Source organism: Tinamus guttatus, unplaced genomic scaffold, assembly GCF_059628265.1.
Source record: "Tinamus guttatus ecotype Peru unplaced genomic scaffold, ASM5962826v1 Tinamus_guttatus_pri_ptg000224l, whole genome shotgun sequence".
Lineage (NCBI taxonomy): Eukaryota > Metazoa > Chordata > Aves > Tinamiformes > Tinamidae > Tinamus > Tinamus guttatus.
The window spans coordinates 1,603,487-1,619,838 of NW_028288758.1; positions in this window are offsets into that span (position 1 = coordinate 1,603,487).

Here is a 16,352-nt window from a genome sequence, read left to right on the forward strand (position 1 = left end):
ATTTAAGTATTTAACTTTTTAAATAGCATAAGAATTACAAGTCAGAAAGGAATGGCTGTAGTCAAACAGTTACATCAGCCTGACCCCCCCCCAAAATAAAAATATATATAGAGAGAGGCAGTGAGATTGGGTCTCAGAATTTTTAGCAGGAAATATTTTTTTTTAACTGCGTGATAGCTTATTTAATGAGATCATCTCATGAGACATAAGCAAGTAAAGAAGTGGAAGTAGATTGAGGTGAACAAGTTTTGAAGTCCACAGGAAGTCCACAGGAGTTTCTTCTCCGCTCCCCTCCACCCTGAGATGTTTCCAGCAGTTTCCAGTGACTTTTCCAGCCCCCTTTCATAAGCATCTCAACCAAGAAAGATGATAATTTTTATGAGATTGCACATGAGCAGACATGCAGAGATTGGGAGAGAGTATTCAAAACTGGAAATAATCTTTTGTAGTTTATACAAAACCTCAATGCAAAATCTGAAATTCTTTTTAAAAATAAACCATAGAACATCTCACATCTTGATAGAAAAATAATAAGCTCTGCACTCAGAACCATTTCCTAATGAATCAGATTTCTGTCAATAATTTGACATGAGGGAGAACACTTTTAGATGTCTGATTACAATTTGCAATTGAATTTTAAGATGAACTTACATTGCAAACAATGTGACTACACTATAGACTAACAAATCCATTCTTGCATTCATTCTTCCAGCTAATATAGATAAAAACAACAGCAAAAAAAATGTCAATGCAAATCAAAATAGTAACTCAGTGCAAATTTACTAAGAATGTAATAGGCCAATCTGGACCTCAAATCCATGACAAAGATCTTCACTGCTCCCTGATAGCTTGATTATAGGTGCCCTCCCCTTTGCTCCCTGCTTATTCCTTTAGTTTTTTATCTCAACAAGAGATTGCTTTGCATACAAATGGTTTGTATGCAGATTGTATTGCATACAATAATGTGAACTGACATAAATCACTTTGCTAAAACCCTAAAAGACTTCAGGCTAAAACACTTCCTGTTATGAAAACTGGAGCCCCAGTCATAAGACAGTTTTGTCGCCCATTTCCCCACTGTGGAGAATCACAAGACAACACTTCACTATTCATTCTTGAATTTTACATAAAATATCTTTTGAATTGTTTTGAATCACTGTTTGGAGCTAATTGCACTCATGTGCTTCTCCTCCCTGACCCCTACCCCCCCCCCCCTCATTCTTTCTTGTTCTTTTTTTGAAATAAAAGCTCCAAAAATTCCAAAGAATTGCACTTTGTGCAAATGTGAAAATGCAAAAAGGGCTAGCAAGTATAAAATTGATGCATTTAGTTCCCTGCAAGCATTGGCAAAATCCTAGATCTCTGTACCAGATTTCATGGACTTTCTTATAGTTCTACAACAATCTCATAAATTACACTGTAACAGTGGTTCATTTGGGTTCAGGGAAAAATGGATAACACTTTTTTAAGCAATAGAAAATCAATCAAAAATGCAGATTCAGGAGGACTGAATTTATTTGTGAATTCAGCTTTAAAATATGGAGACTATGATTTTATGGATATAGAAATATTTCATTACGACATCTTAGAAAAGCAAAATATATTTTATTACCTTGTTTCAAACAACACTACAGGAAGAGACCTCACTTTTTAAGAACTAACATTAAAGAAAAGCCCTAAACAAAATTTCAGATAGCAAATGATCTTCATTTGACATTAATCAACTACCTTTCCTATATCCAATTTTAAATAATATCCTGTGAGATTATCCTGAGACTAAAAGATCTCTTATTGATGTCTAACTAAAATTTGTTTTGGAACTGAGTTGGGATTGTTCCTCAAATGAAAAGAAACAAGACATCCCACTCAAATGAAAGACTGAATGTAACACGTTCAAGCACTAAATTATAGAAAATCTGGACGGACTATTAATTATAAAAGTGAAATTCAGAGAGAATTAGGTAAGAGCACCATGAAGATCATTTTTTCACCTTCCTGTGTTGCGACTCTCTCCATCAGGTACAACTTATATAATGAAGAAAGGCAAACCTGGCGAGAAGTAAGAGGTAAGTACAGTCTATTTTCAAACTTTTTTAGGCTGCAATGCTTTCTCTGAAATCCAGTGGTAACACACATTAATTGACTTTTAACCAACGCTGATATTCGTTCAGGCTAGACTGAAACTCCAATTCTCATCTCAAAGTTTCCATTACTTTTGAGGTTAGAAAGGAAAGTTATATTTGTCCAGTGTGATATTCTGACATAACACAGGCCAGAGAGCTTCAAACAGCTGGTAAAATATCCGCATATCAATTTTCAACTGTCATTTGAAGGAGTGAAAAAATGCTTTGACATACTTCCTTTTGGCAGCATTTAAAATAAATCTCTACTAACCAACAGAGAGTCATGCATAAAGACTCAGTCTGGTCCTGCCAGTTGGCCAGCTGCATATGATATAAAAGATGGATATGTTCTGCACTGTATCCCCGAACTTGAAATCTCTAGTGCTCTCCATGGTGTTGCACACAGATCTGTTAGGACACACAACTATTGTAAAGTATTCAAAATGCAAGTTTGTAAAAAGTAAACATTTCTCTCCAATGTCTTCTAAAAATGATGTCCTGAATCCTGAAAAATTCCTTAGGGAAAATATATTCTTAAATCTGCCTTGTAAACCTTATATGCCTTCAGCTGCTGTTCTCTCTAAGAATATACAGACAGCAGAACAAGACCCACAATGCAGAGATGAAAGTTGGCTTGGAAAGAAATAAAGCATCAAGGATGAAAAGAAAAAAAAAAAGTCTTATTAACTACATAATTATATTACTTATTTTCAAGAATGCTCCTTTTGAGTTATAAGTACACAGTCTTCCAGCTACTTGGCAAACAATTTGAAGAACAGTAAGCGCAATTAAAGTACTAAAAAAAATTCCACTCTTTTTGCAGAATTCTGATCCTTTTCAAGCATAAAGCGCTCGTGGGGATTGCAGAGGAAACTGAGTCATACATTTTCTGCAAAAACTGATAGCCACATTGAACTTAGTAGTACTAAAAGCAGACTTTGGGTTCTCACTGGACTATACTTGTTCAGGAAGATGCCACAGCAGTACTTCATGTTTGTTTGGCTAAAAAAATATAAAATGTACATCTGGTTCCCAGTGCTTCTGAAACAATAAATTCAACTGACACTAAAGTCTGCTCACCAGAAAACAGAAAATTTGTTGTACTCCTGAACTGTAAAAGTACAAGTAACTTGCGAATTGATTAAAAAAAAAAAAAGTCCATACCACCATACAACCTCCTGGAAGCTTTGTCATTTAAACGAAGCTGCTTTCCCTGTCCTGGAAAATCTGCAGAATTGGCAGCCATTGGGGTTCCTTAAAACACTGACGGCCTAGATAAGGTATTTTATATATAAAAGCACAACAACTATATAATAAAAAGCAGCATTATTCTGCTATTATCAACTTTCGCAATGTATTAGAAAGCATTGTTTAATTTAACACCTATTGTCACCTAGCATAAGATATGTGTGCATGTGTATGCAGTCCTTCATACATTTCAATTTAGGAAAAAATTAAAATGACATCACTCTTCCCCTCCAGCAAAAAGAAAAAATCGGATTTGGGGCTTTTTTTCACTTCTTTCCGAAGGCCATCGATCAGTTTCTAGTGTGATATTTGCCAGACCTTGCAGAATTTCTGTTGAAAAAATATGTCAACAGACAGATTAAAGATTTTTCCAGGCACTGAAGTGCCTGGAACGAATAAAATAAATAAATTTTTAAATAAATTTAAAATAAAACGAAGAACCAACTCCTTCCAACAGCCTTGGCCAAAGTACATTTCAGTACAATGCTGCAGGGAGCTAACTCTTAGCTATAGTCCATGCAGGCATCTTTAGTACACATTATTTCAGAGTGTGTCTAGACAAAAGTTGCTTAAAAATATCATTCTTTCATGAGTTTTAAATGAACTATTAACCTTTTCTCCTGATCATGTCTCTTATGAAATTGCTCCCTCTGAGAGAAACTGGAGTATTTTATTGTAGTATTAAGATCAATGCTGAATAAAGAAGCGTATACACTGTAGCGTTACATTACACGGATGTCAGTAGTTTAGCATCTAAAAGATGTTCTAGCTAGGGCTTTAATGATTGTTGCTCAGTGATTTTCAATCCTCTGAAGCTTCAGATATCTTCTCCCACAAGGCTACAACAGATTGTTCCCACACACATACAAACCCCTTAAGCAGATTGTCTGTCTTTAACTAGACAGCCTCTGGCCATGTGAATGCATATGACTCTGAACTAGAACATATATGACATCAGGCCTGAAAAACTACCAAACTTATCACATAAATGGTCATAGTGAGGTGCCTGCAACAACAAACACACCCCCTTGCTATTGCATCAAAATTACCTCTCTGGAGCAAAATATTAAGATACAGAAGGATTCCAGAAAAAATTTAGTCTACACCAAAAAACGGAGGAAGCATAGAACATAGTTTAATCTGTTTGGGTAAAAGTAGTAAACAGATGAATTATTATGAAGAAGGAGTAAACATATGCAATGTTAAAAAGAATATATATAAAAATATTACATCAGCAATAGGGTTGTAAATATCAAGTTAATGAAAGAAATATTTACTATGTTCTCTGAACACACCACCTTGTGCACAAAGAAACTGAGCCAGCACTACCAAAATAACTGCTATGTGCATCCTTCTAAGATGCTAATCCTATACTCTATAACAAGACATGATCTATCCTGAAGATAGCTTATACACTTGGCCCATCTTCTTAAGAGCACACCCTTCTCTATTTGTTGGAATATAAACTTACAAAAGGACACTCTGAAATGCTGTAAATGCAATAAAGCACAATATGACTTTAGCTAAAAGCATGAAAATAAAGTTATGGATGACAAATTATTAGCATGAGTGAAAATATGGACGTCACTATTTTTTGGCAAGCTATCTTACCACATACATCTTCTAGGGTTTCCACTGACTGGTTCAAACTCAAGAAAGCAGTTTATTCACTGTTTAAAAAGTAGTTCGAAGTAACAGATTTAGAATTTGGACTCTGTATACAGTTTTGTTTGTTCAATTTTTAATCCTGATAATCCAGTACTTTAAAGGGGTATACAAGTAAGAAACAACAAGAAAACATTGAGAAAATATTTTGTTAAAAAAAGTAGTAAAATAAAACAGGAAAAGAAGTCTTTGCTGTAAAATAATGTGAAATATGAAATACTTGCTCATGTGTATTCATTTTATAGTTAACTGTAAGAGGTAAATACTAAATTATTTCATTTTCTGGATTTGATTCATTTCCATTTGATCAACATTTATTTGATCAACATCGAGTGAATCTTATGGATCAGATAAAGAGCAGCAACACAGAACATAAATCCCAGCAGAGAACCTTAGCACTGAAAAGTTTACTTAGGAATGCTTTCAAGTGTCCAAGGTTTCCCATAAGCTCCTTTTTCTGGGTAGCATGACTCAAAGGAAACTATTTATTGCTTCTCTTCCCCCATCATTGTAATGCTTTAGCATGTACTTTATGGAAACATTGTACATAACAGGCACTAAATAGGGAGAGGATATTGCTGTTGGACATAGCACTTCTGCAAACATTGTAAGTAAGGCTTAGGAAAGCCTGAGTACTATTCATATGCAGTGTGAATAGGTTTCACACTTTCCATTAAGCAAATGCAGTTTATATTTTGCAAAACAAAGCAATATCAATGGGGAGAAAAAGATGGCTTCTCCTAATGTCTATTCATACCTCAAACTGTTTTAGGATTTTATTTAATCACAGAATCACAGAATGTTTGAGGTTGGAAGGGACCTTGAGGGACCATTTAGTCCAGCTCCCCTGCTCAAGCAAGGACATCTAGAGCACCTGGCACAGGGTCACATCCAGGCAGGCTTGGAAGACCTCCAGAGAAGGAGACTTCACAGCCTCTCCAGGCAGTCTCTTCCAGGGCTCTGTCACTCTCATTATAAAGAAGTTATTCCTCAGACGGAGATGAAACTTACCATGTTTTAATTTATACTCATTACACCTTGTCCTGTCACTTGGCCAGTACCAAGAAGAGATTGGTCCCAACACTCATATTCCACTTTCAATTGCTAGCGCAAGCTGAATAAATAATGCTCTAGTAAAAGTTTGCAATATAGGAGTCACATAAATGACCGAACCAAGCACTGGAAACACCAGCTTTTCATTATTTTGGACCATGTTTTTTTCAGACTTACGTGAGTTGCACTGCTTCACCACACCTAACTACAATGCCCTTCAGGTACTGCTATTCATGATAAGCAGAAAAGTCAAAAAGAAAAGGAACTTTCCTGATTACTTGCAACATACAGCAAGATAAAAAATAAAGACTAACATACCGTAAATGCATTCCTTTCTCCCCTTCCTGCGTAAACTCAGAGTTTTTTTTGCCAGGAGGGTCAAATATTATTTTGCCCTCTAGCATATTTGCCGTAGCACATACTAATATGGCATGTATACTAACAGTAACGCCTCCAGTCAGTTTGTTATCTAGATTTTTAAAGGCAGCTTTCACATAATATAGTCTTCTTGTATTTCTGACTGTCACTGCAGATCAGAATTATGTATGTGAAGAAAGTTAGCTTGGTTAGTCAGCATATTTTGCTGCTGCAAGAAAAATATTGAAGATATTCATCAAGTAACAAATGGCTAGTAGTAGTTGTTGTTGTTAATTAGTGCAATTTCAACCTCTCACATTGATTTTATTGGCTGTAATTATGTGAGTATAACAAGTAGGATTCAGTTCTGCATGCTGAGCTCCCATGTGCATATGCTTAATCTTTTGCTTTAAAAGCAGGCGTCAGAAGTGTGACTTCAATCACTGTGATTTAGAGCAATGCAGACATGTACAATGTTCCTGCGGCACAGAGGAAATAGGTTAAGTGAAAGTATTAATTTAAATGCACATTCCATAAACGGTGTTTTATTTTCCTATAGACACTGCACATTTTTATTTCTTCAAATCATTGAACGAGTACCATTGCATAATGAAAACAGAGAAGATGCTCTGATGTTCAAAATTAGAAAACTTTCAAATGGAAATCCTACACAAGAACTTAAACATGGATTTTGGTAATTTCTTCAAAATGAGCATCTGTTATTCATTTTTATTTTTATTTTTTTCAAAAGATGGAAGTACAATTAAAGCAAAGTTCAAAGTATGATGCAGAATAAAAAAAAATAATAGAAAAATGCATGCAACTTTCTATTCCTAAGAAAGAAGTAACTTCAATAGTTGTTTATGGTAATATAGGATCTGCCATCACCTCCATCTGTGCATAATGGTGCACCTCAGATCATTAAGCTGCTGGACCTGACAAAATGACAGCCCTGTCCTGGGAGACGCAAGAGTGCTCCAGTCTGATTACATCAATTTCAGCTGAGAATGCCTAGTTACATCTCACATTACCCAACAACCCACAGAATCAGGCCTCAAATCTGAGCTCATGTATTTTTACATAAAGACCTATTCTGATACCAATGAAAATATATTTTCTGAGGAGACAGCAAATTTTTAGAAGTTCAAGAGTTTAGAAGTGGTAATTTCACCTAAGTAAATATGATCATGTGCTGTAATTTCCTGTCTTCAAAGGTTAGGAATTCTTGACTTTTCCATCTAATTACCCTTTAATCTTTAGTTCAGGACAGGCTATTTTCAGGAAGTCCTTTATCAAACTCCCTTTGCAGCAACAACAGAATGATTTTACACAGTGACTGAGAACTGGGCTGCTTGGATGAGCACACTGTGTGTTAAATGAAAGTCCGTAGGCAGACAAATCAGACTATGAATCTCATAGATGGGTCTCAATATGAGTTGGCATGAGGGTGAATGAAGTATATAAGCAACAGAGTTTGGGCCTAGGAAAGATGTAGCGTTGCCACTCTGGTCTGGCAGCAGGCAGGGGCCAGTGAGCACCTCAGGCACAAACCATCTCCCAACCATTCGAGCTGCTGTGAACATCATGGACACACCTTTATCCAATGCAGCTAGGAATACAGAGAAAGTCAGTAGGGTAATACTTAAATTACTACAGTTCTTTTGGTAATTTTACATTGTTATAGATGTTTTATTTTTTAAAAAAAGGAATAACTTAGGGAAAAAAGCATTTAGTTTTTCAAACACACACATGTTCAAGAAAAACCTAAAATGTCTTGCATGTTATACTCAGAGTACAAAAGAGCTGCACATTAACATTTTTGTTTCCAGATATGATGCATTCAGTGATTCTGTGTTATCTTAAAAGCTCAAGAGAAAATTCTATTTTATTTTGAAAATTTCACTCTTTTTGTTGAATCAAAACGATCACTAAGCACGGCATAAGCACCACTTCATTGTATTTCCAGGTCATCTGTAAAAACTTTTCCTTTCTTTTAAAGGCAAGAGGGATTACTGCATATCTCCATCCATGAACACAGCAACAAACCTAACCTCAATCTGAGGATCAAGGTATAGGGAAAAGGGACTAGTAGAAAGTAAGCTGTAAGTAGTCTGAGGAAGCAGCTGTGAGTGAGTCTAAAACAGTGCTTCAGAAATCATAGGGTCATTGTCACTAAACTAATGATAATGGAAACATCTGATAGGAAACCTGGTATCACCTATTACCCAAATCCACCCCACTGTAGGTACTGATCAAAGCAATTTGGTAGACACTGAAGGGCAAGCTGCCTTCACAGCCTTTATATTTAGATGCCTGAATAGAACCTGGCTCTTTTCACATGAAAAAAACCTTTTGTAACCCATGAATCTCATGCTTTCTCACTTTCTCATCTTTGAAAGTTTTTGCTTTCAAAGACAAAAATCTTTGAAAATTTATTTATCTGATAGTTTTTGTTTTTTTCATTTTTCCATACGGGGAATGGTCTGCACACAAGATTTCTGCATCTGGTGTGAAGTGCTGGTAGTGCACACTTCCAAACAGATGGCACTACAGCAAGTAACCACTTCCTGTTCTTCCCACCAATCCCTTGTACTGACTCATAGCAAGATGTAAGTCTCCATTATTTTGTGGGTGACTTTGTGAGACTAAATGAATTCTAAGACATATGATGACAATGATTTTGGCTTCCACTTTGGCTTTAAGTCATAACATCCAACATTATCTGGAGCATAAGGCATCCATATGACTGTAAATTAATCTGATGTATTTATTCATAATGAAATTGCCCTGGCTATAATGCACAGGCTTTAAAGTGTCAATTCTCTTTCATCCCATTATTACATAGTTACCTAAGTACCTCCCTAATCAAAATACCTAGTATTATAAAGAAGTGCCTTGGAGTGTGTAGAGAGGTTGTTGTACATGAAGAATCAAATTAGCAGATTTAGGAGAAGAAAGAAGTTTTCTGTGTGCGTGTATGTGTTCTTCCCACAGCAGTAGGCTTGGAAGAATCCGCTTTTCATTCTGATACTGATATTGCAACTCTGAAAGACCAGGTAGCAGAACATGTTCTCCCTCTAATAGTCCATATACTTCAGAGAAGAGTATTTCTCAGAGTTTGGAAATTACACTTGGAAATTACAACTCATTAAGTATTACCTTCCTACTCCTACTTTTTTGGGGTTTAATTCGGTGCAACTACTGTGAAGTGCAGCAAAGGACCTAAGCAAATAAACTGTATTATATTACTATATAATGATAAAAATATTACATACATATATTTATTGCATTCAAGATATAATAAACAAATTAGATTCCCATCATCTGTTTGATTCATTTTAAAGTGTACCTTGAATGAGACTTTTCCTCAAACTACTGCTTTCTATGTAGAGACTGAATGTCAGATCTTATATGTGTGTATAGCCTAAATATATCTACTGCTTTTCTCTTGTTCTTCTGCCAAATACTTGTTGCATACTTGCTTTTAAAGATGTATCATTTATTTACCCATCACACTGTAAAAAAAGGTGTCCTGCAGCTAAGAGTAATACAGACTCTAATTCATTGCATGTACATTTTCTGGGAGACCTTTTCTTTTCTTTTCTTTTCTTTTCTTTTCTTTTCTTTTCTTTTCTTTTCTTTTCTTTTCTTTTCTTTTCTTCTCTTCTCTTCTCTTCTCTTCTCTTCTCTTCTCTTCTCTTCTCTTCTCTTCTCTTCTCTTCTCTTCTCTTCTTCTTTTCAAAAGGGAATCTCTTTTTATTTAATGGACTACTAGTAGGTTCCTATTCTATTTTATTCATGAAAACTTCATGGCACAATTTAGTTCTGCATTTAGATTTGGGTCCCTATACTACCTGATTTTTTACACATAATAACCCATGAATGGGAAATAAGAAAATGTTTCAAATATCTCTTTTCTCATTCCTCCTCCTATCTGCAGGGAATTAAAAGAGAACAGGTACAATTTAGAGATTACAGCATTATGAAAGGCCAGGCAAACTACAGGTTTACAGCATACTCAGAATTCAGCTTAAAGAATGCAAGTAGGATCTCTAGCAGATAATCAAGTGACTCATGCTATAAAGCCACTTTGTTTATATTTCATATTTTCTTATTGCCTAATAAAATAAAATAAAACAGAAAAATAGCAGGACAGAACAGAACAACTACCAAACAGGACTGCACTGAAGACCAATACTAATCAATTTCTTGCTGTTCTCACCCCAAAATGGAAGGAAACTGGCACAGAACGACCCTTAAAAAAAACAAGCAGTCCTAGTAGCATCCATGATGTCCCAACATGCTTATAAGCAGAGCAAGAACTCTGAGCTACCACATCCAGCCGAGCATAATGAGTTTGCAGCTTTGTATGATTCCTCCTCCTTGAAGCAAACTTTTCTGCAAACAGCACTCACTGGGCAAATCCTCATGCACTTTGCCAGACAACTCTTTGCACATCACCAGTCAGAGCTCCACAGGCCGCATGTAATTTTCTACCATCCTTTGACAGAGTACTTTAAAAAAGCTGTTTCACTTACGTTATCAATTCTCCTGCCGTACCTTTCACCTACATTTCCAGTAGCTGTGCCAACGAAACAAGAAATTACACAAGGGATAAGACTATTGAGTATATTTTATATACAGACTATTGCTTATGTAGAAAGGCTTTAAGATCCTTATAGAGGATTATCCATTATAGAGGATAATCCATTATGGATTACTAAATAAATACATGGAAACCAGGTCAACCTCACTTATTCCTCAAAACACAAATAACTAGGAATACTCAGGAAAAACATCATGTCTGCTAGCTCTTTTCTTCAACTCTTTCCTTCATCTACACTTTAGCCACTGTTGGAGAAATTTTCCTAGGCCATACAAACCTCTTGTGCGAATCACTGCAGCCACTCAAGCTGTAAGCAAATGAGTCCAAAGTTGGTCCTGGCAGAAAATCAAGCCTCACAAATTCCCCTCCAAGCTTTATACTGTGGTATAGGTTAGGGCCCATTCATATGACAATTACTCCCTGACCTAAACAATCTGTTTGCATTCTACCTTTCCAGTAAAATGATCTTCCTTATATTTTTAAAGCAGTTAAAAGCACTGAAAATATTTTAAAAATGTTCAATTCAAAAATCAAAAAGGTAAAAATCCTACCCCACTCTGCAACATTGTTGTAAAATCAATAATCCATGAAAAAAAAAAAAAGATATTTACAAGCACCTCATGTTCTTAAAAAAGAGAACAGAGTCCTGGAATCCAGAGACCTAAGAAGGAACCGGACAATGGCAAAAAGGGGACTGCTATTTGAATTGTTTCAACTCCTTGTCCATACGTTCTTAGGCCTTTACAAGATGATGGGAAATGCTGTATTTGAGTACAAGCTACCTCATTTCAGGTTGAAGAAAAAGAAAAAAAATCTTATGTTCTGCAACAAACTTTTCTGTGAGTAAGATGTGATTAAAAAATGGCCCCTCTCAGTTGGACGCTGTACTTTTAGTCTGGAACAGTGACTAAATTTTTAGATATCTGGACCTGGATGTTAAGCAAGCTATAGAACTTTATTTGTGCAAACAATCTGTTATAAATCCCTTGATAGTTTTAAGATCTTGTGAAAATTGCAATAGAATTGTACTTGGTGTCATAAGTAGCCAAGGGAACTACTTGTCCTCTCTCCATCAATTAATAAAGTGATAGTAGTAAAGGATCAGTTTATCTATGAGTAGATGAGGGAGTCTGATGGAGGAAAAAAAAGAAAACAATACTATTTATGCAAGAGAACCCCAAAATAAATAGGTATAAACTAGCCATGAATGAAATAAAACTGAAAATTAGAGGAAGGTTTCTAAACATCATTGAAGCAGTAGGTACAGCAGTAAATACAAGAAAACCCCAGAGTATTTCATAATGAGGGCTGGCTAGTTAACCCATGTAATTATATGTGCTGCAATTTTCAGCAATAACAGGATATTGCTTTCAGCAATCCAGCATGTTTTGATCTATCTCATTTTCCTTTGTTGCTTGCCGAAGACAGTGTTAATACCCAGTACGTTAGCCCTATCTTTTCTAAAGTATGTACAAGTATACTGAGCAGCCTTCCTGGCCAAAGCATTTGGAGCATTTTTTTTGAGAGAGAAAGCAGAATAGAGGTCAAATTTTAAAATTATCTGCACTCAGGAGCCATAGAGGTTCACAGAGATTGACTTTATTGACAGCTACTGAACAGAAGCTTTTTGAACTGGAGTTACAGAAACAAAACTGCATCCTCAGTAATTCTGTATCTTCAAGGCAAGCCTAACTTTTCACTTGGTATTAAACCTAGATTCTCCTCAATCTTGGCTCAATTCAACCTACACAATCTGATTTCATAAACAGAACTATACTTGCTTCAATCAGGATTTAAGATTTTTGGATTCCGACTTTTAACCAAGGACTGCTCTGCGAGAAGGGAGTAGAAAAAAAAGTTTCAGTTGTCTTTCACCTTTACAAAGTTGTCCTTTGTCTGCTATTTCATGAATTTTAAATAGAAGTAAAGATAATTTATTTAATAGAGAAACAGGTATTGAAAAACAAGTTATGCTTGGCCACTTAAAGAAATCAACAAAACATCAAAGCTATCGGGACAAACTGGCTGCAAGAGAACTAGTATTTTTAATGCCTGAAAAGAAAGACAAATCCCAGAAGAACTGGATTCTTTGATGAAATGATAATTCCAGAATGTCTTTCTCAGGAAGATGAGACTGAATCAACACAAAAGAACAGAGCTGCTCCATTACATACAGACACGAACAGTTGCTGCATTCTCCTAAACCAGTATTAAACCTTTTCCCTACCGTTATCCCTTAACCCTCCTTCCCGTCAGACACACACGCACAGGAAAACTTACGGTATATTCTTTCCCATATTCCAGAATGGCTATGCTCAAATTCTCTTTGAGCCTTGAATTACTGAAAAACTGAGTAAGTCGGCATTCAGTCTCTTAGCATGTCTGGGACTGTATAGAATTATAATTTAGTCAATGAGAAGTAATTCACTGACCTTTTCATTAGTCCAGCGGATTTCCTATACAGATAGATTTCCATGGACTTAAAGTTTTCACTGTTGTGTCTCATACAATTGCAGATACTGTCAAAGGCAAGAGAGCAAAATTGACAGAGCAATGTGAAGTTCTGTTCTGGCAATTCTTTAGCTCCCCTAAGCAACCATTGCCTGTATTATTTTTGGTATAATTAAAAACAGCAAAAAGTAATATTCACTTGTATGATATACAATCGCTACCCATGCAGAGACCTTATATTTTCGCTCCTTTTTTTTTAATATTACAGAAAAATAAGCATTAATATCCACTGAAACTTTAGCAATTTCCATTAACATGTACCTCAGTTCCGTGTTTTCTTTTTCCTTTCCTTTTGTCATATTTTCATTGAAATTCAGTCCTTGTCTCCAAAATGGCATTCTCTTTTTTTATTATTATTCTTTTACCTTCTTCCTTTAAAAATATTAATCCGCTATTGCTCTTCAAACTGAAGATCTTTCAAAGACAACATGACATTTATTTATGCCCCTGTTGGCTTGAGTGAGACATTGCTGTTTTAACTGGAGATCTACCCATTTTGAAAAGACTGGAATTTCAGGCAATTAACCATTAGAGTAATGCATAGTTTTGCAGGCCATTTCCCCTTGTGCGTTCTTCCCTCTTATTCTACTGTAAGTTGAAAATAGTCATTTATCTGTACTGTTTTTTTGCTCTCTTCAGAATCTGCTCTTCAAAGAATGAAAAAGATATATTTAAACAACAGCTCATTTACTTTGTTTTTTAGAGCCTACATTATTCACTATTTATGAGCATTCATGTGACTGCTAACCAGTCATGAAGATATTTGTGAATCCCGTAAGTTCAATGGATTATATCATAAGTGATTATTCATCTAAAAGTTTGCATAGTAAGTGACTTATCCTCTATTGAATATTCACTATTTATCATGGGTAATTCTTCATCTTAAAAGTGCTCATCACACAATCAAAGAGTCAAAGCAATACCATCTAATGTATGCAACAAATAATCACTCTTAACAAATAAATGCTATGTCCAAACACTCACTGAATTCCAAGGAAATATTTCCTTGACTTCTTAGACTTTGGAAAAACTAGACGAACAATTTTATCTGCCCTAAATATCGGTGCTTTTTGGTTTCTTTCTTTCTTTGTTTGTTTTAAGTATATTTCCTGCTACAGGAAGCTAAAAAATAGCTAGAAAAGCTAGAAAAAATCTCTTTTACTTCACATTGTGTTTTTTTAAAGCTTTGATTTTTTTATTGGGTAGGTTCTAAATGTGTTTTTTCTAGTATGTAAGTAAGTCAGAGGCAGGTGATATGTGTGATCAACAGCAGGAAGATTCATCTAAAGCATGGATCTCTATAATTGCTGGTACTAGACATACTCATCAAGGCATCTTATTCTGCTGTTATCTTTCTACAGTAAAACAATACATTGCAGAAAATATCACTTGCATTTGGAAATGGATATTTATCTGTGGCAAATTATCTGACCAGCTCTGCTCCTCGTATTCCAGACTTCCTCTTCATACAAGTACCCTCAAAGGTAAACAGGTCTAGCTATAAAAATAGATAAGCCTTAGTGTCATATGGGCAACACTGCTAAAATCCCAAAGACAGCAGTTTTATTTTGGAACATTTTGAACTATCACAGTTAAAAGCTACAATCCCAACTAGTCAGTTTGGCATTTTTATTTCAAAGCTGATATGGTTCCAAATAAACATTAATTATGTGTTTTTGTGCCTTTTTATTATGTACTTCTCCAGGTTTGGGGCATGTATTTGTTATTTTGTTGTAATCACAGTATCAACCATTCCCAATTCTGTAAAAGACTCTTACTGTCCCCGCTCTCTTTCTTTTTTTTTTTTTAAGGCAAGCAATAATATCCTTATTTTTCAACACATTTGCATTTAAGTGAGCGATATATATAGGTGTCTCCTCAGATATGCAAATTGCTTCTTTTGAATAATCAATGCCAGAATTCCACCAAATGCAATATGTGCCAAGAGAATAGAAACCTTTGTATACTAAGGTTAACTAATTAATGCTACTTAATACAGAAAGAAAACAATATAGATACTTCATATTAAAAATTAAAATGTGTATAAAATTTTCTTGATATACCTCATTCCTAATGGTAATAACAAAAGCAAGGTAGTGTTTTTTTAGTCAAAATCTTTGTAGTCAAGGATTCTGTAACATTTGCACTTAGTCTCCTAAGATATTCTAAGTCTATTTTATTCTCTTTGGCCTTTTGTTTTATCCTTTTTTTTTTTTGACTGAAAGTACATTTCAATCTTTAATTTTTCTGAATACCTTTCAGTTTAGTGATTAAAAAGCTAAAAATACTGATCTAAAAAGGTGTCATTGTTATTCAAATGTGGTCAAGTCAAAGATATAAACAAGAACAAAACCATTAAACATGGCAATACTCTTTTGTTTGTTTGTTTGTTTTTTTCTTTCTTTTTTTTTTTTTTTTGGTAGAACACTTCTCTATACCACTGATTACTCCTAAATTTTCTCACTTAATACCTCATGACCTAGTGACATTAATGCAGAAAAAGGGATGTGACACTACGGAAGCTATTCTTCTGTTGATAGAAAATAAGAAATGCTACTAAATATTGCAACACAGTGCAATTTTTAATTCACTCTCTTTTCTGTTTAGCCTTTTTGGAAGTACTGCTGATTTACTTTTTCTGACTCCCAGGAACGCATCAAGACAAACTTAGAAATAAAAATAACCGCTGTAGTCTAGACTGTGCTTCACAACGTCCTTAGACCATGACTCAATTCTAGCAATTTAAATTCTTCCTGGGAGTTTCCCACTGTACTTATTGGTTGCAAAGC